Source organism: Pseudophryne corroboree, chromosome 1 (genome assembly GCF_028390025.1).
Source record: "Pseudophryne corroboree isolate aPseCor3 chromosome 1, aPseCor3.hap2, whole genome shotgun sequence".
Taxonomy (NCBI): domain Eukaryota; kingdom Metazoa; phylum Chordata; class Amphibia; order Anura; family Myobatrachidae; genus Pseudophryne; species Pseudophryne corroboree.
In genome coordinates, this window is record NC_086444.1 from 338,532,700 (window position 1) to 338,558,655 (window position 25,956).

Here is a 25,956-nt window from a genome sequence, read left to right on the forward strand (position 1 = left end):
CAGTCATTTGCTGTGTTGAAGTAGTACAAGTGGTCTTCCGACTTCCCATCTGGGATGATGATCGACTCCCATCAGCAACAACGGTAGCGGCAGCAGCAGCAGTAGGAGGAAGTTTTGTTCTCCATTATTTTTCTGGAGTTATGTAACAAAATGCAGCAAAGAAGAGCAAACCTCTACACCACACAGGGCAAACCCTGTAAAAATTATTTGTATTAAATATTAATAACCCCTTTATTTGGAGTAAATAATATACAGCACAGGACAGCACCACTGGACTGGACATATACGGCAGTATCACTGGAATTATATGGCAGTACCACTGGACATATACGGCAGAATCACTGGACTGGATTTATACGGCAGTACCACTGGACATATTCGGTAGTATCACTGGACATATACGGCAGTATCACTGGACTGGATTTATACGCCAGTACCACTGGACTTATACGGCAGTATCACTGGACCTATACGGCAGTATCACTGGACATATACGGCAGTACCACTGGACATATACGGCAGTATTACTGGACATATACGGCAGTACCACTGGATTATACAGCAGCACAGGGACATCACCACTGGGCTGATGCAGGACAACACAGCACCACTGCAATGGACTGGACTAATACAGCAGCACTGGACATATGGCAGCAGAGGACACCACCACTGTGACTGGACAGATGTAGCACAAGATACTACCACTGTACTAAAGCAGCACAAGACGGCACTGGAATCGCCACCCCACTTACCCTCCCGCACAGACACTGAGGACGGAAACACGTCCTCTCTCTACACTCTCCAATGCCGGAGTGAAAATGGCGGCGACACGCGGCTCCTTATATGGAATCCAAAACCCGTGAGAATCTGACAGCGGGTTGATGACGTTTAGCCTCGTTCTGGTTTCCGAATGAGGCGGGAAAACCCGAGTCGGGCTCTGATCCGTGGTCAGGTAGTTAAGTTTGGGGGCAAACGCTTACAATGGTGATTCTAATAGAGGCCTGTGGTTTGGTACAGACTGCAGATATGATGACCAAGAATAAAATTATAAAAATTCACAGTGGAATTAATTAATTGATAAGAAAGAGTAGACAGAGAAAGGCATTGCATATTTAAATACAAAAATTAATTAAATCAAAGACAATTCATGTATATTGAAGTTGTAACTGCATTGATTTGGCTAGTAGGGTGCAAATAATCATTAACATTCAGAGAACAATGGGGCTAATTCAGACCTGATTGGTGCTGTGCGTATACGCTCGTTCATCGCTGGTCCCCCGTCGGCTGTACATGCAGGCCAATATGGACGATCTCGTCCATAGTTGCCTGCACTTCAATGCAGCCGGGTGACGGGGGGAGTGCAGAAACTTCACTCACCCCGTCACTGCCCCCCTGCCGCCGGGTCGGCCGTATCCGCCGTCGAGCAGCTCGGCGGTGGATCGTCCAATGTGTAGGGCCCATTAGTGTGCCTTGAGGACCAAAGTTGGAAATGCCTGTTCTATACACTAAAATAAAAAATCCTTTTCACTGTTAGCCACTCAGTGTCCAGATGGTGAGTTGGTCATTCAGGCCTTTGAGGGTCAATTTTTATTAAAACAATGACAAACTCCAGTTCACAAGCAACTACTGATGTAACAGCAATTGTGGATGAAAGAAACATTGATGGAGAGGGGTGAGAGAGAAAAAGAAAGGCCCCCAAGGAGTAATACAAGGGATTGAAATTTAGAGGGTAATTTATTAGCATTGGGATTATTGGATTTGGGGGAGACCGCAGCCTAAATGGAAGGGACAGCCCCAGAGAATGATTGTACATGTAATTTATAAACAGATTCCGTAAATGTCAGCTAATCATACCAAGCAGTGGTGAATTCTGAGTTTTGTTTAAGGTCGAAGATGTGAGGTCCTCCATATTCATATAGAGATCACTTCTATATATTATATTTAAAAGCTAACATTAAGGGGGAGATGTACTAAGCAGTGAAAAGAATGGAGAAGTGAGCCAGTGGAGAAGTTCCCCATGATAACCAATCAGCAGTAAAGTAACATTTATCATTTGCATACTATAAAATTATACAGAGCAGCTGATTGGTTGCCATGGGCAACTTCTCCACTGGCTCATTTCTCCACTCTTATCAAAGCCTAGAATATCTTCCCCTTAGGATTGCAAGGAAATAGAAGGCCAGTTATTTCCTAAGAAAGCTCATGAGTCTTTTGCCAAAATTCAGACAGGGTAGAAAAATGCCACCAAATATGAAGAGAAGAGCCTGGGGCCCCACTGCATCTCCAAAATGAGTTACAGAGGCCATGGAGCATTTTTCTGAGGAGGGTCAGGCAACAATATCATCAGAAGATAATTTTATTTTGTATTTCTATAATGACAGTGACAGGGGTGTGGCGTGGGGGAAGTTGAGTACCTAGTAATAGATGGGGTTGGGGAAGGTGAGCACCCAGTGGTAGGTGGGGTTGGAGAAGGTATGAACCCAGTGATGGGGGATGGGGTGGAAGGTGAGTACTAAGTTGCAGGGGGATGTTAGCAGGTAAGTACAGTGGAAGGTGGGTGCAGGTGAGAACCCAGCAGCTGAGAGGGAATGAGGAGGGGAGAGGGGTGAGCACCCAGTGACAAGGGAGTGGGGAGTGAAAAGGTGAGCACCCAGTAACAGGAGTGGTGAGAGGAAGTGAGTACCCAGTAGAAGTGGGGCTGGGGGAAGGTAAACATAGGGGTAGGTGGGAAAAGGTGAGTACCCATTGGCAGAGGAGGAGTAGGGACAGGTGAGTGCCCAGTAGCAGGGAGTGACCATAGTGTAATATCTTGTGTAAATAAGATGGATACTATATATTCACCCTTCCCAGAGATAGATGTAAAAGCCATACCCCCTCTGTATATTGAATAGTAGCGATGATACGGCTGCTTAGTCTCGGGAGTGACTCAGTGGGGACGGGGCAACATGTCAAAAAATCCTCCCGGCGAGGAGACCTGGCCAATCCACTCTTGGACATCAGCTGGTCCATGCCGATACTCACGCCGAGGTAGTGGGGAATCCGGAACGCCGGCGATGTCCATGTCCCATCTGCATCTGGAATGTCTGGATTCACAATAAAACAATGTGGAATCCAAGAGCTTTGTGCAACTTCCTGGGGCATTGGGAGATTCTTCCACTAACTGTGAGTCTCCTGCAAATTGCAGTAGGGTAGGCAGCTCTGACTTTGATGGACGTACAGACTGGCGATAATAGCTCAATTGCGGGTTTGTGTACATCTCTGAATCAACCTACTGTACAGTACAAAATAAGGGGTCTATTCATGAAGCAGTGAAAAGAGTGGAGACGTGAGCCAGTGGAGAAGTTGCCCATTGCAATCAATCAGCTGCTCTGTATGATTTTATAGTATGCAAATTATAAATGTTACTTCAATGCTGATTGGTTCTTCTCCACTGGCTCACTTCTCCACAGTTTTCACTGCTTCATGAATAGACCCCTGAATGCGATGAAATCCACCAACAAAATCAGTGCTCCTGTTGATGCAGCTATCACAGATAATCTGTTATTTGTGTGGTTGTAATGGAAAACAATTGTGTCAGTCACGCTAAACTGCAACACCGATTCTACTTTTCCGATGATTATATTGATTATAATAGCTCTGCTACATAAAAGCAAAATTCTGTATATTTAAATTGTTAGTATGCCTTGCCTAACGTTTTATACAGAGTTGATTCTTTTGAAAACTATTCATATGAAATATTGTTTTTTTGCTATATATTAAAATGATTGCAAGCGACATGGTGAATGTCAAAACAAGGTCAGCAAGAATTTCTCTCCAACAACATTTTGAAGTGGTGTGTGTCGCTTTCATTATCTGCAAATACAACCTGCCAGTCCTATAAAGCAGCAAACCTTTTATTTGCACTGGCATCTGGGAAATAAATTACAAGCCTTTATTTTCCCCTTCTGTATTAGTAATCAGAAAAAGTCAGATTGGTTTAAGAAATAGCAGAAAGGGCATGGGTCTAATGACATGTGAAAAGTGAGACACAGAGCAAGAATTGGAATGTTTCTCAAGTCAACAAGGTGCTAAAAGGAGATGAAATACGCTGTCACTGACTTATTATTATTATTATAATGTTCCTTATCTGTAAAGCAAATGGTAGTAGACTGGACAAAATTGGGATGTCTCTCTCTCTGTGTGGGTAGGTCAACAGGTGTTTTCTAAAATAATTATCACTGCTTGAATTTGATGCCTTGTCTGAATATAGAAAGACAATGCACACATGGATAAATATATGCTTTGTACATCAGCCACACTACAGACTGAAACTATAAGTACTGTACCAGTTTGTCATCTTATCAGATGTAAGTTGACCAAAAATATTAACCTGGACCAAATTTGACTGAATGAACGGAAAGATTCAGAGGTGAATGTTAATGCAGCTGCAAACAAAATCATGTTTTTGTGCTGTGCGACTACAAAATTGGCTAATTCTGGAGTCAGTGGATGTCTCAGCAGTAGGCTGTGTACAAAACGAACCATTGAACACATCAGTTGCACATCAGACATTAGGACAGTCCTATGGTTGCTTAGAATGTCCATCGGAACGTGGGCACCAGTCCAGTGCCAGTGCAAATGTGTCTGAGAACGGACATGCCTGCATCTGAATAGGCACCCCATTACCTCCCAGAAATGCCTACCTCTCAGCATTCAAGGAAGAAGAAGATTTAACCAGTGCTAGAGTTGTTTATCTAAAATAAATGTATGTGAAGGATCAATGAAACAACAATTTATTAAAAACAAGACATTAAAAATAATTTTACATAAAGCTCTGAGAATCAGAAAAATAGTTCTGCCACTAGAGGATAAGTTTCATAAATTGGATCCCAGACTAGATTTGAATATTAGAATTGTTCTCTTTTTGGGGGTCATTCCGAGTTGATCGCCCGCTGCCGATTTTCGCAGCGCAGCGATCAGGTTAAAAAATGGCAAAACAGCGCATGCACCGCAATGCGCACGCGTGTCGTACGGGTAAAAACAGCATCATTGCTGTGCAATGCTTCTAGAGATGAATCCATTCGCAAAGCCGATCGCAAGAAGATTGACAGGAAGAGGGCGTTTATGGGTGTCAACTGACCGTTTTCTGGGAGTGGTAGGAAAAACGCAGGCGTGACCAGATGTTTGCAGGGCGGGTATCTGACATCAATTCCGGGACCTCTGACACTAGAATCATTGCACAGGATAAGTAACTATAGGGCTGGTCTTGTTTTGCACAAAAAATTTTGTACTGCTCGGCTGCACATGCGATCGCACACTTGCAAAGCAAAAATACACTTCCCCGTGGACGGTGACTATGCGTTTGCACGGCTGCTAAAAGTAGCTAGCGAGTGATCAACTTGGAATGAGGGCCTTTATTCGATAGTTTTTAGTATAGGTAGAGGTAGTGTTAAAACTTTGCTCCTTTTGGCATATTATTAGCACATACAGCTGGTATTACCCGATCCACAATGATCTCACACAGATAGCAGCAGAGGCAGCTTGCAGGTGCTGTGTTAGTAGATTTGTAGAGTATCCATATCTTGCTGATAGCTGCAGAGTAAGACCCAGTACTCACCAGCAGATGCGGGAGAGATGTGTGCTGAGCGAACCGCTCAGCACACATCTCTCCCGCCGCTCAGCACAGCCCGATGTGTGCTGAGCATGCGGGGGGAGATGGGGGAGGCCACTCATTTCACCCAGCGGGTGAAGTGAGTGACCTGCTAGATTGGCCTGCATACAGGCCAATCTAGCACCAGCGATAGCGATGCGCGGGGCTGCGCATCGCTATCGCTGTGAGGGCTACACACGGAGCGATCATGCTTAAAATCTAAGCAATCTAGTCAGATTGCTTAGATTTTAAGCAGCGATCGCTCCGTGAGAACGCCCCTTAACAGTCAGGAGTATCTCCAAAAGGTTGGCCAATAGATAGTCCTTATCTGGATCCATTGGTGGTATAAAGTGCAGGTCCTAGTGGCTTTCACTGGCTTTCACTGGTCTTAACACGTTTCCCTGGGCTAAGTCACCCAGCTTTATCTCAGCATTCAAATTTATTCTGTGCCCACCAGCGGTAAACATTGGAAAGCATGCGCAGATCAGACTTGCCTACCCTCCCGGATTCAGCGGGAGGCTTCCGATTTTTCAATGAGCCTCCCGCTGCCCCGCAAACCTTGCCTGCCCTCCCAGTTTTTAAATGAGCTCCCTGTTAATCCGGACTGCGCATGCGCGAGTCCGGAAATGCGGGGGGCGTTGCCTGCACGTAAGAGGTCACAGCCGTCCGTGGTGGCTATCCTGACTCCTGCTGTGCAGTGAGCACACAGAGCCGGCAGCCTGAGCGGAGGCAGGAGAATAATCAGCAGAGCAGCTGGTCTGCTGACATCCAATGCTCTGCTTCACTGCTGCTGGCCCCGCCCACCACACTCACAGGGCTGCGTGTAACACACAGCTCATCTTACCTCTTGCTGCTCCTCCTCCTGTGCCTGCCCAGTGCTGCTGCTTCCTTCCACCACACTGTCCCGGGCCGGCTCCTGCTCTGCACAGGAAGGAGCAGCAATAGCCAGGTGGGTGCTGTATGTGCTGGAGGGTTTTATGAGAAAGGGGGGATGTGTATAGTGTGGTCAGGGGAAGGGAGTGTGTACTGTGCATTATGTAATGTTACATGGTACTTTCTGTAATAAGGGGGAGGGGGGGCTGTGTGATATGTAATGCGCTACCGGGTGTAATATTAGAGGGGGGGGGGGGGGTTGTGCTGTGTATAATATAATGTAATATGGTGCTGTGTACTATCTGTGATAGGGGGGGGGGGCTGTGTGATATGTAATGTGCTACTTAGTGTAATATTGTGGGGACTGCAGGCTGTGTATAATTTAATGAAATATGGGTCCGGGTGTACTGGCTGTAATATGGGGTACTGGGGCTATGTATGATGTAATGCAGTGGTTAAAGTGGGGCGGAACTGCGTTCCATCACCTCTAATTGCAGGTGGAACCAGTTCCGCCTCCGCCCAGCCACAGCATCAGGTCCCTGCTGCTGCACCAATCAAAAATAGGCGCGGTTTTTTAAAATCTGGCGTGAGCCAATCACGGCTCGCGGACCGCCAACCAGTGGCAGCTTCTCATTAGCTGGCGGTCCGGGAGCCGTAAAATGGAGTTCTGCCTGCAGTAATCTGCATAAGGGAGCTCTGTGGCCACGCCACTTCCCAATGAAGCCACGCCCCTACATTTTTGGCACACACGCGCCTACGGCACACACTTGACCAGTTTTCTTTATAGGGGGTACCGATGCTGTTTCTTGCACACAGTGCTAAAAAAAAATGTCTATTTAAGGCACTGACTGAGGCTATGTATAATGTAATGTTATGTGGTATCGGGTGTACTGGCTGTAATATGGGGGAGTGAGGCTGTGTATAATGTAATGTAATATGGTACTGGGTACAATATGGGGAGGGGTGCTGTGTATAATATAATGTATTATATGCTGTGTGTACTGGGTGTAATATACTGTCCGTTTCTTCTCAGAAATGTACACTGTATCATAATTTAGTACACCTGTATTATTACTCTAGTGTACCTATAGTATTACCCTATTTTTTATTTTTATTTTTTGCTGCTTTTAGTACTAATTTTCACCTGCCATTGCAGGACACACCCCTGAGCAGTGGCGTAACTACTGCCCCCGCAGCCCTCGCGGTGGCTTGGAGGCGCAGGGCTGCGGGGGGCGCCGCCACTGATTTAGAGCAGATTGATGTCAGTCTGCTGTCTCCCTTGTTTCCTAGCCGCTGCTGTGAAGGAGGGACACGGAGGGCACAGCGCGCGCCTCTCCTGTGTCCCTCCTGCGTCTCCGGCGGGTCTATTAAATGAAGTGCCCGTTCGTGAGCTCTGATTGGCTCACGAACCGGCACTTCATTCAACAGACACGCCGGAGACGCAGGTGGGACACAGAAGAGGCGTGCGCTGTGCTCTCCGTGTCCCTCACTCACAAAACAGCGGGGGGGGGAGCTGTACCTGGCACTGGGAAAGGGGAAACATATTTGGTACTTGGGGGGGCATATGTGGCACTGAGGGGGCATATGTGACACTGAGGGGTATATGTGTACCTGGCACTTGGGGGGGGGCATATTTGGCATTGGGGGCATGTGTGTACCTGGCACTGGGGGCATATGTGCCACTGGGAACACAGCCCTAGCAACAAGCATTACCCCCTAGCAACGAGCATGACACCCAGTGCATGAAACCCCTGGCAATGAGCATGGAACCAAGAGCATGAAACCCCTGGCAACGAGCATGACCCCCAGGGCATGAAACCCCTGGCAACGAGCATGACACCCTGAGCATGAAAACCCCTGGCACCGTGCATGGAACCAAGAGCATGAAACCCCTGGCAACGACCAGGTAATTTAAAAGTAATTAGAAGCCTTACTGTAGGACTTAATGTGTAATGGGCATTGCGGTGTGTGTCATAATGTGTCACAGGCATTACGGTGTGTGGCATACTATATCACAGGCATTGTGGTATGTGGTATAATGTCTCAGGGGCATTGCAGTGTGGCATAATGTATAACGGGCATTGCAGTGTGTGGCGTAGGGTATAACGGGCATCACGGTATGTGTCACAGGCATTACGGTGTGTGGTATTCTATATCACGGGCATTGTGGTATGTGGTATAATGTCTCAGGGGCATTGCAGTGTGGCATAATGTATAACGGGCATTGCGGTGTGTGGCATAGGGTATAACAGGCATTGCGGTATATGTCACAGGCATTACGGTGTGTGGTATACTATATCACGGGCATTGTGGTATGTGGTATAATGTCTCAGGGTCATTGCAGTGTGTGGCATAATGTATCACGGACATTGCGGTGTGTGTCATAATGTGTCAGGCATTACGGTGTGTGGTATACTATATCACGGGCATTGTGGTATGTGGTACAATGTCTCAGGGTCATTGCGGTGTGTGTCATAATGTGTCACAGGTATTGTATGTGCTATAATGTATCAGGGGCATTGCAGTGTGTAGCATAATGTATAACGGGCATTGCGATTCCTGTCATAATGTGTCACAGGCATTAGGGTGTGTGGCATAATGTGTCGGGGGCATTATGGTGTGTGCATATTGTGTCATGTGCATTATTGTGTGTAGCATAATGTCTAAGAGCCATTGCAGTATGTGGCATAATGTATACTGGGCATTACTATAAGGAGGAAAAATTACAAATAATGTAAGGGGCATGAATCAGGATTATTATTCTTTCCTGTGGTGGCCAACGTCTGGACGTGCAGATTGCAAAACTGGGGTATAAGGTAGTATTTTCCTGCAATACCACGCCCCTTTATGTGAAACCACGCCCATTTCAACAAAGCCACGCCCATTTTTGGCTTGGGGGATAAAAATTTCTAGTTACGCCACTGCCCCTGAGTGTCAATAAATACGCTAATTGGTAGTCCTCAACACGCACTTTGGGCGAAGCATGCCACTCCCCCCCCTTCCCCCCCTCAACGGCACGCCACGCTTTGTGTGGCGTATTCTGCTGCCTGGAATCTCCCTGAAACTAGTTTTCAAAAGTAGGCAAGTATGGCGCAGATCCAAAACATTTGCTGCTTGTGCACGCTATTGATATAATGCCTTCCTCCGTATCAAGCCTTTTTTGATTACATTCTACCAATCTGAGACATTGGTAGAGATTTAAATATACCCACATTCAGGAGCTCATTAAGAGAGTCTCAGACTGGGCCCCCTTCTCTTGTTATTTAAGCTAGTTTAATAACAGATAATCCACATCATTAAAAAAAAAATCAAAATATGCGGTGGGATGTGATGGAGTCCGAGATCACCGGAGGTGTGGGATGTCAGCCGATCTTTCTCGGATGTTTTTTTAAAGGGGCAATCGCTTACAGTGCATGGTTTTGCAAGTGTGTTTGCTCCTTTAAAAAAACACTGTCCAGCATCCCAAACCTCCGTCAATCTCAGACTCCATTACATCCCGCCGATTATATTTATCATTAAAGTATAAAAGACAGCTCATAGAGAAGAACTAGACAGATCCAATGCCTGCGTTTAATATTGTACAGCTCTCTGCCCACAAAGAACAGACAATGTGCTTTTTACATTCTCTCAGATAGAGACTATCATAGCATTACATCATGAATACATGGTCTATGTACTGAGCTTTGGAGAGAGATAAAGTACCAGCCAACTGCCATGTTACAGTCTGTGTTTGAAAAATGACAGTTAGGAGCTGATTGACAGGCACTTTATCTCATCCCATTGGTGGTCCCTTCCCATAATTGAACTTCTTTCAGTGTTCAAAACTGCCACATTGCAATTTTCACTTCATAGTCATCCATCTGTAAAACACACAGGGGCCCACCTTTTTCATGTGTTAAGTATCTGACTACAGTACATCTGAGCTCAAGTCCCCAGCATGGTGTGCTGATTATTGTGGGTAGGATGTATCATATAGTAGAGAGAGATAAAGTGGGAAAGTTGCTCAAAGAAACCAATCAGCTTTTGTCATTTGAAAGGCTGCGGACTTGAGTAACATTTGTAAGTAAAGCATAAAAGCAAATGAACAAAACCATGTTGCGCTGCTGATGGGGCAGATGTAACATGTGCAGAAATATTTAGATTTGGGTGGGGTGTGTTCAAACTGTAATCAAAATCTAAATCTAAAGTGTAAACATAAAGCTGCAAACTTTTGTGGGCTACCTGCAAAAGCAGCCAGTATTTACCTTTGTCATTTTTTGCTTTACTTACAAACAAATCAGACCCAGAGTTAGATTAATGACAGAAGCTTACTGGTTGCTTTGTTCAACTTTTTTACTTATTTTCTCTCCAAAGCATGATACTATACTCTGGAGAGGTGAGTACTGGAGAAATGGGTGCAGCTTGTATGGTGTGGGACCCCTTGGACCTGGGGGGCCCATGTGCACCACACACACTGCACCCATTATAGATAAGCCACTGCAGTTGGGGCTGAGTTGACTATAGGTGGTGGCTAAGAAGCAACTAACATGGTGGCAGAAAGGATGTGGAGTGACTGTGCTATGGGAGTCAACCCAGATGGCATTTGCCAGAACTGCCAGATGGGCAGTTCAGCCCTTGGTGAAACAAGATTTGCCATAAATCCACTTTTTTAAACTACGTGTCTATTATGTTTTTTTTTAATATATGTGAAATCCCAAAGACATGCTGAAAAAACGGGTTCACTACGGGTGGCCGGCGGTCGGGCTCCCGGCGACCAGCATCCCGGCGCCGGGAGCCCGACCGCCGGCTTACCGACAGCTTGGCGAGCGCAAATGAGCCCCTTGCGGGCTCGCTGCGCTCGCCACGCTACGGGCACGGTGGCGCGCTACGCGCGCCACACTATTTTATTCTCCCTTTATGGGGGTCGTGGACCCCCACGAGGGAAAATAATTGTCGGTATGCCCGCTGTCGGGCTCCCGGCGCCGGTATACTGAGCGCCGGGAGCCCGACCGCCGGCAAACAGAAGACCACCCTGAAAAAACATGTGGCAAAATAGATGTTCCTCTGCAGAGAAATACGGAGCGTGTGTAACATGCGATCCTATGGAATGCGGATGCATATGCAGAGCTAGCGCACATACGCGGGCATGCAAATCCAGACATTAATCAGGCATGGCAGCCTTGTTAGCCAATTTTCAAACAACCCTGAAAGAGGGCATGGGATTGCCATAAAATTTATTTTTAGATACCTGAAAGATAAAAAGCACTTTAAAAGTAAAGTTTTCAAAAGTTGAAGGTCTGTAATTACAGGTGGATTGGGGATCAGAAGAGGATGATAGGTGACTCCTATAGACTGCAGCCGGGGTCCTGCTGTGCTGATCGATCAGCACAGATCAGCAGCATGGCAGACACTGTGGAAGGGTGCAAGGAACCAGGGGGACCCAGAGGTCTCTTGGAGAGCAGCAGCTGCAGGAATTCTCTCTTCCTGCAGCCGCCCACGTAGTGTACTTGACTGGTCGCATCATTTGCAACAAGATCAGATAACGCACTACCTGGTGTGGTCACAAACAATGCAACCACGCCAGGAAAGTGGTTAAGAAGGAGTATCTTTTACATATGCGATTACACGATGATGACATGGCGTAAATCAGGAGCATATGCTATTGGCGAGGAACCAGATGCATCTGAAGATGTAAAGATCTAGCTATTGATAATTCACAAATTACATGGTAAAATCCGGTCACTTCAGCCCATGTAAAGAAATATTGAATTCCATATGTTGTTGTTTTTGTTGTTGTTGTTGTTGTTGTTGTTGTTATTATTCCATAAAAATGAAAAAGATTGTGGAATATGCTGGTGCTATATACTGTAAGTAACTGTTAATAATTATTCTATGTTGTAGTTAACCTCATCGGTAATTGGTGAATGAGACAGCTGAAGACATCACAACAAATATTGCTTCAGAAATTTACCATAAATTAGTTTTACTGCATAGAAATAAAAGTTTAGCACCATAACTGTTTGCAGAACATTCTGTTGGTTTTCCTCACTATACAGTGTTATTAGTTTGTCAGTGCTTGTAAAGCTACTAATGTATAGTTAATTGATGTTTTTCTATAATTTGAATGCTGTTCTGTACCTGCTGCTTATGATATATGCTTGCACCTGTACAAATCTCTGTTGTACTCATGCTATATTTACATAGATCCAGCTCTGCAGAGCTACTATGTGAGATTCCATAGACTAATATTATGTCACAGTGAAACAACGGGTAAGCAGAGGTAGCACTGTGTCTGAGCTATCTCACCTGATAGAATGCAAAAACAAAGTTGTGATATACAAGATCTATTCATCAGGTCTACAGTCCTTAGGTCGATCCCATATGGTCGACAGACACAAGGTAATCATGGATAAAAGGACAACATGTACAAAAGGTCAACATATGAAAGGTCAACACTGGGAAAGGTTGAGAGGTCAAAAGGTCGACATGACAATGATTAACACTAAATTGGTCGACACACTTTTTTTTGCATTTTTGGGTTTAGTGTGGATAGTTTTTTGATCTGGGGCCACCATCTGTAGAAACGTATCCCCTCACCGGCTCACTTTGCTCGCCATACTTGGGTATGATGCCTCACTGCGCTTCGTTCTCCACAAGGATAGTAAAAAATTATGATTTGTGATATGGATAGTCCAAAAACATGAAAACCCCCCAAAAAACATGTGTCGATCATATGTGTTGACCATTGTCATGTCGACCATATAAACCTCTCAACCTTTTGAACCGGTCAACCTTTTCCAGTGTTGACCTTTCATATGTCGACCTTTGGTCCATGTCAACCTTTTGTGTATCAACTGTATATTGTTGACCTAATGATTGTTGACCTAATGTATGTTGACTCATAGTCCGGACTCCCAAACATAAACAATTATGTCAAAGGGGTGAAGAGAAAACAATCCCTTACATAATTGCGCTTATTTATCTGGGTGTGGGGTGTCAAAAATAATTGGACCCCAACACCTACAGCTAACACCTACAGTGGATATTATCAAACCAATGCCGAGTAGAACTGGAACCATCCAAATACCTTTACCCTCAGGGGCATATTAACAGAGGAGGAGGCCTACGTGTAGCTTCCTCCATCCAGGCCCCCTCCTCTGCAGCCGGCAGCACATTACTCTGAGCACTAGGGAAAACACTGTATTGTGCATGCACATATCTCGGGGAAATGTGTGTCGGATACTTTCCTAGAGATTTCTTTACTGCGCATACACAAAATGCTGGGAAAAAGTCTGCCTTGCCATTTTCCTTGTGATTGTTAGAGAGGTGCTGGTGCCGACGGGGGTCTCCGGAGTGGTGAGTATTGAATAAACGCATGCAGGGTATGAGGTGTCGGCCCCTCTAGACCCCAGGGGGTCTTTGTGCACCGCACACCCTGCACCCATTATAGATACAAAACGGTTTACTCTATACCAGGTGTGATTGAAATGCATATGACTCAGCTGTACTTGTAAAAGCTCAGTTCTGGAGCATGCAGAGTGTGAAAACATGCATGATATACTCTGCATTCAAGCATATGTTTATCTTGGCATCAGCCTCACAGGGTGTGTGTTTTTGAGCATCCAGAGTAATGGGTGCCCATTGGAGTAATTCAATTGTTGCTTCGTTCTGGCACCCATTACTTAAGACGTACCCAAAAGCACCAGATTTTTCCACGCAGAGCAGCTAAACATTACTAAAATGCTGCCCACTATGTGAATAGTCCTGTTTGGGTGCTCAAACATGATACTTTTTGTGAATTTCTGCTCGCCAGCAGCGAGGCAGCAAGCAGAAATGTCGGCGCCCGCTGAACTCATGCTTGAACGACAGAACAACTGAATTGCTGCTGGCTGTTGCACAAATAACAGTTGAATTGCCCTCACAGTATCTTATTTCTAAAAGCTTGCACAAACACTCGCCAACTCTCTGGCGGCCCACAGAGGGGATAATCAGGTCGGCACAATAAGGGGAGTGGTATCAGGATAGTTGGGTGGTGCTGGGGGATGGAGGCATGATTGCATCATAGTATACCCCTCCCCCTTTCCCCAGTATACAATGCCCAGATTACCAGCATTTTAGACCGGGTGGCTAAGATGACATTGCTTCACCCACTTTCATTAGGTAAGTAGTCTGCAATGCATTGGTCTATAACATAGGTTCTCAAACTCGGTCCTCAGGACCCCACACGGTGCATGTTTTGCAGGTCTCCTCACAGAATCACAAGTGAAATAATTAGCTCCACATGTGGACCTTTTAAAATGTGTCAGTGAGTAATTAATACACATGTGCACCTGCTGGGTTACCTGCAAAACATGCACTGTGTGGGGTCCTGAGGACCGATTTTGAGAGCCTATGGTCTATAAGATATTCCAATTAATGGTACAGGAACTAATGGGACAGCTCCCCAAATGTGAAATATTTTAGCCAATATCAAAACAGAGTAACCTTTCTTTTCTCTGTCTTCCTTGTCTCCCGCTGTACTGTTAGCTCTGCCAGTGTGATTATCGCACAGTTCATTTACCAGCTAAACCTGAAGCAAAGTTCAGTATCCTCATATACACAAATGGTTAAGATAAAGATACACTGTTGCTAGCATTTTGTATCAGATTCAATGTCTCCTCCTGATAACTCTTAACACAGATGCTTTTCTTTACCACTTAAAAAGGTGATTTAAAGAGATATAGACACAAAACACAATTACTTTAAATATTATGCTTACCTTTATTCTCTATCATCCTCTCTCTCTCTTTAGATTTACGCATATAGTATATGCTCCAATAAAGACATACTGGACATTATTTTAGCTATTTAAATATCAAGTTCCTGCCAATATAGAATAGATTTGTGTAATGGACAAAGTTTCTGATTACTATTTTATCAGCAAATTTGTCTTCTATCTTGCAAAGTGACTGACACAGTCTAAACTGCGGCAACAAATGTATTATGTTTCCAAAATTATACATTACACCTCTCCAACGCCATTAAAATATATAAAAATATAAATTTTTCCTTGGTTATATATATTAATTTTACACTTACAACATACTAAAATGTCAAAATTATTATTGGGATTGCAAGCAAATTAAATACATTTTGTAGTTGATTTTCTAAGTATGCCACATTTGACTAACATATACAATGCACTAGATCACTACACGTAATACACTGCAACACATCATATAGGGGCAGATGTATTAAGCCTGAAGAAGGTATAAAGAAGTGATAAAGCGGTGATAAGTGCAAGGTGATAACGCACCAGCCAATCATTACGGATTTGAAAAATGACAGTTAGGAGCTGACTGGTTGGTGCATTATCACCTTGCATTTATCACTGCTTTTTCCCTTCTCCAAGCTTAATACATCTGCCCCTATAGTTCAGTAATAACAAGTATGATGCCTGCCAAGGAGCCCCCCTGTATTCCCAATTCCTTATCAGTCGCCACTCAGCTTTCCAATTATGTAGTACTGGAAAAGCTCAGGATATGAACAGAGGTCTTATCCTTACACTCACCTTTACTGGAGATGTCTGTACATAGACAAGAAAATCAAATGCTGATCTACTGGCCGTCAAAAACCAACACTGAGCCTGCTAATAACAGGGAGGCTGTATTACATCACAGATATACCTACTTTAATATCAATCAGTGCAAGGGGAAATCATGTTTCTAAAAAAAAAAAACATTATTTGGTGTCCTGATCCTTATGATCTGGTTATTACAAGGACTTGCTCCACTGAGCTTTCAAACACAGGGCAGAACATTTATTCTTTCCCATCTGACACAGCTGACAGTAGTTATAATGTGAAATTGGGTTTCTTACACTTTTTTCAACACTGCCGTATTTTACATTCAGTTGAGTATGCCTGTGGTTTACGGATTCCAAAAACCACAGCACATTTCACTTAGGTAGTATATAAAGTGAAATTCTAGCCGCCTTAAGGAGCCAAGAAATAAATCTTTTGGCAATACCTGATACGAGTATAGTATCTCAGAAGACGTATTAACATATTCATTTTGTCTGACTGCCATCGTATAACATTGTCACCACCCAGAGAACGCGCCATCTCCACCTCTAATCAGATAACCTCCCTTTATCCTTAGTATTCATTACAATAATGGAAAATAGAGTGATCTATGTCTGCAGAAGTGATATGTGTAGGTGGATAACCTTGAGAAACACTTCTTTGTCAGTATGCTGACAGTCCAGCTTCTCACTTCATGCACCTTTTTAACAGTTTCCTTCATTGCTTTCTATTTGCTTCCTGTACATGATGTTACCAGATATTCACTTTATTTCTCAACTCATTTCTAATTCTAGCGCCAATAATGGGTGTAGGGGTGTGTTGTGCATATGAGCCCTACGCTCTTCATCCTGCACCCAGAGCAGAGTATGACCCAACAGCTGTGGGCTTCATATTTCTAGAGCTCTCTTTGGAAATATGGGTCAGTACTGTATATTTGCAATCTTCTGCACAGCGGGTTGTGCCATACTGTATATTTTCCATATGAGTAAAGCAAATCAGTAAATGAATGAAAACGCATTGCATCTTAGATAGTCATTAGTCCATTAAGGAAAAGTAGTTACTGTAAGGAAAAGGTCACAGACCATGGGAATTGTCTACCTCTAATAAAATGTATATTGTGCCAAAAACAAATAATCAAAAGTATCATATGGTCATATTAAAAGCAATAAACAACCGACATATACATATCATGAGAGTAACTCATCTCCCTTCTTTAGTATAAGGCAATATGTGCCACTCTAACCTTTATTCTCATTAATTAAAAAAGCAGCCTCCCAATGAGGTCACACCTTCACACTCATCCCAAAATGTCTGTACATGCTGGGCAGACCCCTGTTTCTATTAGGTGCCTTCTCACCATATTTTTACAACTTATAACCTTTAATTACCGGTAATAAATACTCACCAATTATTATTATTAACAACTTTCACTATTACGCACAAAAAGTAGACTTTGTAAGTCGGGATTAAAGTCTCTCACACACAGGAAGAACATATATCATTTGGTGCTGATCTGCACTCCCTCTTCATCCTATTTACTTATGATAAAAAAGCTTCCACTAATCAGCTATTCCTTCACAGACAGCTTAATTTCTTGCTCCAACTCTGAGTTAATAACATACAGTTAATGGGGTATAAAAGTGGAAGCTGCAGTTGAAAGGTAGGTGTGCCTATTAATGCTGTGATTTTTGCACTTACTGTAAAAGCATAATTATCAACAATGGTAGATTTTAAATAAAATAAGTCACCCAAAGGCACTGCCTATCAGCGGCAGTGACTTCAATTAGGAAGTCACATGACTGCCAGCCCAGACTGTGATGCATAGTTGCCTACCCTCCCTCATTCTGCAGGAGACTCCCTGAAATAGCAGCAATCTCCCTCACTCCCTGAATAGTCCAGCAATCTCCCTGATTACACCTTACCCCCATTATGTAGCTGTTACATTATTGGGGGGAAAAATAAATCAGAGATACAGTAAATACTTTCAAATAGGATCATTAGAACCATTTACCTGCATTGGTTATAAGGCACAATGATCCCTATGGCTACATGCATTTTAAATAAGGTTATTTGTGGTCAATTACAGTATATGGAACCTCTTGCAAAATACAACACACAAACAAATCCTGCAAAATATCAGTGTCTTTTCTACAACAAATAGATATTACTAAGTTTGGGGCTCATTTACATTTGGATGTAAGTCATTTTCATAACACACCTCTCAGATGTAGCAGTACGCACCCGCGCTTTTAGTTGTTACTTTCACAATCTCCCTGAAATGCTTTTTCAAAAGTAGGTAAGTATGCTGTGATGGCAGAGAGCTCTTCCATGGTAAGCAACTCTCCTGCTATCATGGCAGCACTTCCCACTTTCTAGTGGCAGTGTTGTCCCTAGAAGCCAGCCAGCTCAATTACAGGCAGCAAATGCATACGCTGCTGCTGTTTATCAAAATATTTTTTTTACAGAAAAACCCCTGAAAACAGGTGATATGTACAAAAATTAAGCATTCCCAAGATTTATGAAGGGTAAACTGCAGCAGATATCAGAGATTTTTGATCACTAAATCAGACCCCATGACATGCTGATTGTGATAAAAAAAATATGCCCCTCAGTGTGATGAAATATCATTATATTTATCAAAAGAGAGAATTTTTATAAATATAATAATAATAATGGGGTTTGATATTTGTAGTAACCCACAAGCAAGGGTGTAGCTACCATAGGTGCAGGGAATGCAGCTACTATGGTGTCCAGAGCTTAGAGAAGCCCATATTCCCTGTCAAAGTTATATGTGTTAGATACATTTTTTTTTTTTTACCATTGATAGATACATAGGTGGCCTTACAAACTTTTGTCTTGGGATCTACAATATATCTAGATATGTCCCTGGACCTGTCATTGTAATGCGGTATACAGTTTACTGAAGGATATTATAATGTTACATAATATGAACTGGGGCACTGTAATGTGGCATAATATGGACTGGGGACACTGTCGGCGGGATGTAATGGAGTCCAGGATTGGCAAAGGTGCTGGACCCCAGCTGATCTCGGATGTTACGTTGCAGTTACTTACAAGGCATGGTTTTGCCTTGTAAGTTTATATGATTTTGGTCTAATTGATTGCCCCTTTAAACAAAAGTCCCAGATCAGCCATCATCCTCCACCTACGGCAAACTCGATCTCGGGGGTAATTCAGAGTTGATCGCAGCAGCATACTGTATTTGTTAGCAGTTGGGCAAAACCATGTGCACTGCAGGTGTGGCAGGTATAACATTTGCAGAGAGAGTTAGATTTGGGTGGGTTATTGTTTCTGTGCAGGGTAAATACTGGCTGCTTTATTTTTACACTGCAAATTAGATTTTCAGTTTGAACACACCCCACCCATATCTAACTTTCTCTGCACATGTGATATCTGCCTCCCCTGCAGTGCACATGGGGGGTCATTCCGAGTTGTTCGCTCGTTGCCGATTTTCGCAACGGAGCGATTAAGGCAAAAATGCGCATGCACATGGTACGCAGTGCGCATGCGGTAAGTATTTTAGCACAAAACTTAGTAGATTTACTCACGTCTGAACGAAGAATTTTCATCGTTGAAGTGATCGGAGTGTGATTGACAGGAAGTGGGTGTTTCTGGGTGGAAACTGGCCATTTTCAGGGAGTGTGCGGAAAAACGCAGGCGTGTCAGGGAAAAACGCGGGAGTGTCTGGAGAATCGGGGGAGTGGCTGGCCGAACGCTTGGCGTGTGTGTGACGTCAAACCAGGAACGAAACGTCCTGAGCTAATTGCAATCTGTGAGTAGGTCTGGAGCTACTCAGAAACTGCTAAGAATTTTCTATTCGCAATTCTGCTAATCTTTCGTTCGCTATTCTGCTAAACTAAGATACACTACCAGAGGGCGGCGGCTTAGCGTGTGCAATGCTGCTAAAATATGCTAGCGAGCGAACAACTCGGAATCACCCCCATGGTTTTGCCCATCTGCTAACAAAGTTGCTGCCATGATCAGTTCTGAATAAGGCCCACAATTCCTTCTAGATCAGCTCTCTTGGTTAAAGCCCCATACACACTAGACGAGATTTTGAAAGATCACGCTCAGAAGGGCCAATCTGAGTGAGATCTTTCACAATCGCGTCCAGGGTGTACACTAAATGTAGTTAACGATGCGCGTTCCCGCGCATTGTTAACAACCTCGTCCGAACATGTGCAGATGCAGAATGGCCGTTGTTCCTCCCGCAACCCCTTCCCCCGCTGTCGCTGCCTGTCCCGGCCGCATCAGCAGATGTGTATGCCCTTGCCGATGCCACCTCCCCCGCCGGGTCCTTGCCGCTGCCAATATTGGTGTCAGCGGGCATCAGGTAGTGTGTAGGGCCATATAGTCTGCTTTTCACTAAAACAAAGCACCTTTGATTAAGGGACTGGAAATTAAGTCCAACTGACAGCTGTCAACACAATGGCCCTCATTCCGAGTTGTTTGCTCGTTAGCTGCTTTTAGCAGCATTGCACACGCTAAACCGCCGCCCTCTGGGAGTGTGTCTGAGCTTAGCAGAATAGCGAACGAAAGGTTCGCAGAATAGCGAATAGAAATTTCTTAGCAGTTTCTAAGTAGCTCCAGACCTACTCACAAATAGCGATCAGTTCAGTCCGTTTCGTTCCTGGTTTGACGTCACACACACGCCCAGCATTTGTCCAGCCACTCCCCCGTTTCTCCAGACACTCCCGCGTTTTTCCCTGAAACGCCTGCGTTTTTCCGCACACTCCCAGACAACGGACAGTTTCCACCAAGAAACACCCACTTCCTGTCAATCACACTCCGATCACTACAACAATTAAAAATCTTAGTTCGGATGTGAGTAAATCTACTAAGTTTTGAGCTAAAATACTAACCGCATGCACACTGCGAACCATGCACATGCGCATTTTTGCCTTAATCGCTCCGTAGCGAAAATCATCAACGAGCGAACAACTCGGAATGACCCCCTATGTGCTGAACAAAAGTAGTGTACAAAAAAATAGAATAAGGTGTAATAAATATGTTACTATATTGTTTCCAGACACTGTTCCTAGTCTTGTTAATTACACTTCAATACCTTAATCCAGAGGTTCTCAAAAGTGGTATTCAACAGCACCCCAATGGTCGAGGTTTTAAGTATATTCATGCTTGGCCACAGGTCACTAAATTAGTACCTCAGTCAAATTGATTTAACCATCTGTGCTGAGTCGCGGATATCAGCATATGCGTCAGAATGGGGAGGGCAATGGGGAGGGGGAGCGCTTACCCCCAGATCACTGCGGAGTGCGGAGACTCTGACTTCAAAACTCTGGCGCCGCAGCGTGCTGCCCCATGTCCAGTCTAGCCGGCTTTTCACAGAGGCATTACTGGGAGGAGGTGGGGATGTCCCAACAGGCTCAGCAAGGCCACGCCTCCTCCCAGTAATGCATCTGAGAGCCAGCTAGGACAGGAGGACACGGGGCAGCACGCTGCAGCGCCGGAGCTTTGAAGTCAGATTCTCTGCGGTGATCTGTGGGGTAAGCGGTCCCTGCATGGGGTGGGGGGTGGGTGGATAATCATGGAGGGGAGCGGTAAAATTTATTTTTATATACGCCCCCCCAACCACAACACGTTCTGGCTCCCCTGGATATCAGTGACGTGAGGTGAGGCAGGTGAGCAGAGCCTTTCCTAACGTATACGCCTGACTTGAGACTATTTAAAGTAGATTAAAAATATAAAGAATATATTAGAAGTAGCTTCTTGTATTATTCTAATCATTTTTATAGTCAAAACTCTGGAGAAAAAATGATGTGTCAGTGTTCCCCTATACAAACTATGTATATGTGCACTTGCAGGTCCAGGGATGGGGGAGGGCATGTGGGCTTGTGTTTCCCCTGTTGTTTCTGGCATTTTTTTTTTAAAGCAGTGATTGAGGCAGCAGAACGCTGCAGCCGGCCGTAGGCCATAGCAAAGTAGGAGACCAAGTATAGGTAGGGAGCCTCCCCCCTTCCCTCCTTTCTGATACTGCTTGACTTGCCAGGCCTCTGATGCAGGGCCGGCTCGAGGGACATTAATGCGCGGCAGCTGGGCGCAGTTGCTAACATCAGTGCTGGGACCATGAGACTACATTCTGCAGAGCCTTCCACTGTCAAGAAGCAGACTCAGGGAAACCAACAACTGACTTACTGCAGGTCAGAGAAGGTCTCTCTCCCCTCTCTCTCCCCTTATCCTCCTCTCTCCCCCATACCCCTCTCCTCTCACTCTCTACTATCTTTTTCTTGCTCCCTCTCTCTCTTCCCAGCTAATACTTTCCCTTGATGTCCCAGTGAGCCCTTTCAGCCTAATTTACCCCATTTATCCCCTTCGTACAGATACTCAGGTACCCTCTCCCCATCACCCCCTGCCTCTCACCTACTATCTCTCCCTGTCGCCCTCTCATCATCACCCTCTACCTTCCCCTGTCACCCTCTGCCTCTCACACACTGCTTTTCCTGTCGCCCTCTCCCTGTCACCCTCTGCCTCTCCATGTCACCCTTTCCCTGTTACCCTCTCCATGTCACCCATTCCCTGTTACCCTCTCCCTTTCACCGACTGCTTCTCTGTCACCCCTTGCTTGTCACACTCTCTCTTTCTTTCGGTCACCCTTTCTCTCTTCCAATCACTCGCTGCCTACTATGAAAATTGTGTACAAGTTGCATTTATGGCCCACACATCGCACATTCTGTGAGGCCACACTACTTGTAGTGGGGCCACACCCACTTTCTGGGAGCGCACGCCTCCAGCGCGAACAAATATACCTCTCACTGCTATTTAACCCTTTCATCTATCATGGTGTTCCACTGTCATTTTCTGCTGAATTTGCCCCTGTATGTGTGTCAGTGTTATTGTCAATAGTTACTGTATGCCATTTATAAATAAGTCTAGTTTATCTAAAGCCCTGTCTGAATAATATGTATAAACCAGTTGTTAATCATTCTTATTACATTCCAGTCAGTGGCGGTTCTAGGGTTGGGCAACATGCAATGTGTATAAGGGGCTCTACCATGGCATAATGTGTAAAAGGGTCTCTACTGTAGCGTAATGAGTATAAGGGGTACCGCTGTGGTGTAATGTGTAGAAGGGGCTCTACTGTGTTGTGTAATGTAAATTGGTACTATCAGGTTACCTTGCCCCTTCCCCATGAAACTACGCCCCCATATATTACACTGTGGGGCGCCAAAATAAATATTTGCTTATCAAAAAAATTAGGCTTGGGCCGGCCCTGCACACATGCATGCTGGCATGAGCACATATCGTGGTAACCTAGTCACACCCATAACTAGACACATCCACAATGAGTGTGGCTACATCTGTAATCCCATACTCCCCTCACAGCACCCCTCTACCCTCACAGCACCCTGCTATAACTAAAGTAAAAAGGGACAGGTTTTAGAGTAAAGTCCCTTATACTCCCACATTAAAAGGCATTGTATAGGACATTCTCCCCTCACAGTACTGTACCCCAGGCTCTCCCCTAACAGCCTCTCCCCTGCACCTCACTCCCACCTTCTATCTCCCCTGCACCTTGCTCCCCCTTTCCATCTCTCACACTTGTACCTCGCTCCCACCTTCAATTTTCCCTGTACCTCGCTCCCACCTTCCATCTATCACCCCTGCCCCTCACTCTCACTATCAATCTCCCCTGCTCCTACCTTCTGTCTTTCACACCTGTACCTTGCTCTCACTTTTCATCTCCTCTTCACCTTGCGCCCACCTTCCATGTCTCACACCTGTACCATGCTCCCACCTTCCATCTCCCCCACACCTCACTCCCACATTCCATCTTCCACACCTTTACCTTGCTCACATTTCATCTATCACCCATGCACCTCACTCAATCTCACCTACTCCTACCTTCTGTCTTTCATACCTGTACCTTGCTCCTACGTTCTATCTCCCCTGCACCTCACTCCCACATTCCATGTCTCACATCTGTACCATGATCACAACTTCCACCTCCCCTGCACCTCACTCCCACCTTCCATGTCTCACACCAGTACCTTGTTTCCACCTTCCATCTCCCCTGCACCTCACTCCCACCTTCCATGTCTCACACCAGTACCTTGTTTCCACCTTCCATCTCCCCTGCCCCTCACTCCCACCTTCTATGTCTCACACCTGTACCTTGCTTCCACCTTCCATCTCCCCTGCACCTCACTCCCACCTTCTATGTCTCACACCTGTACCTTGCTCCCACCTTTCATCTCCCCTGCACCTCACTCCCACCTTCTATGTCTCACACCAGTACCTTGCTTCCACCTTCCATCTCCCCTGCACCTCACTCCCACCTTCTATGTCTCACACCTGTACCTTGCTTCCACCTTCCATCTCCCCTGCACCTCACTCCCACCTTCCATCTTCCACGCATGTACCTTGCTCCCACCTTTCATCTCCCCTGCACCTCGCTCCCACCTTCCATGTTCACACCTGTACCTTGTTTCCACCTTCCATCTCCCCTGCACCTCACTCCCACATTCCATGTCTCACATCTGTACCATGCTCCCACCTTCCACCTCCCCTGCACCTCACTCCCACCTTCCATGTCTCACACCAGTACCTTGTTTCCACCTTCCATCTCCCCTGCACCTCACTCCCACCTTCTATGTCTCCCACCTGTACCTTGCTTCCACCTTCCATCTCCCCTGCACCTCACTCCCACCTTCCATCTTCCACACATGTACCTTGCTCCCACCTTTCATCTCCCCTGCACCTCGCTCCCACCTTCCATGTCTCACACCTGTACCATCCACCCACCTTCCATCTAGTACAGAAGATCCTCCATCCCCCCTGAGTACAGCTCACAGAAAGAACCTTCTCCTGGTATGAGGGGGCAATGATCCTTCTAATGACAGCTCCATCGATGCTGACGGGCAGCGGCAGGTTAGGAATCACTTACCGTGGGTGGTGTCACAATGGGAGCTCTGCTGAGATGGTGCCTGCATAGTGTGACTGCATAGTGCATACTATGTGTAATTGTTCAGCTAGTGATTAAACTTTAAACATATGCCCAGCATCTGACGAGGCATGTGGGGAGTGCCCGACATTAGGGTGTGCCTGTGAACATTTTATACCCCATGCGAGCACCTATGGACCCTCTCCCCCATAGCACTGCTATAGCCCCCTGAGCCGTAACTCCCATTAGCAGCAGTGTCATCAGCTCCCACACCCCCATGTCTTCCACCCATAACAGTGTCATATCCCCCTGGGCCCCCACTTTCCTTAGGTCTGCCCCATAGCAGTGTCATTAGACCCCTTCCCCCACTCCCCATAGGTCTCCCCCTCCCTCCATAGCAGTGTCATTAGCCTCCATCCCCCCTCCCCATAAGTCTCCACTCCCCCCAGAGCAATGTCATTAGCCCCCTCACCCCACTCCCCATAGGTCTCCCTCTCCCTTCCCCCCATTTCCCATAGGTCTACTCCCATAGCAGTGTAATTAGCCCCCTTCTCCCCACTCCTTGTAGGTCTCTCCCTCCTACCCATAACTATGTAATTAGCTCCCATCCCACCTCCCCTTATCCATATCTTACCTTTATCCTGTGGGGAGCTGGGTAAGAGTCCTGTAGCTCCACAGGCTCTGCATGGCTTCCTATGCGGCTGACAAAGGGCCTAATTCAGACCTGATCGTAGATGTGCTAAATTTAGCACCGCTACGATCAGTCTTCAGACATATGGGGAGACGCCCAGCACAGGGCTAGTCTGCCCAGCATGTCAGGCCTGACCACGACCCCCCCCCCCCCCCCCCCCACACACACACACACACACAAGTACAAAAGCATCTCGCAGCGGTGATGCTTTTGTACTGGAAAAGTAGTTCCCTACCAGCGCAGCTCCTGCGCGCTGGCAGGGAGCTACTCAAAGCTGCCTAGGTCACAGCGGCTGCATGTGA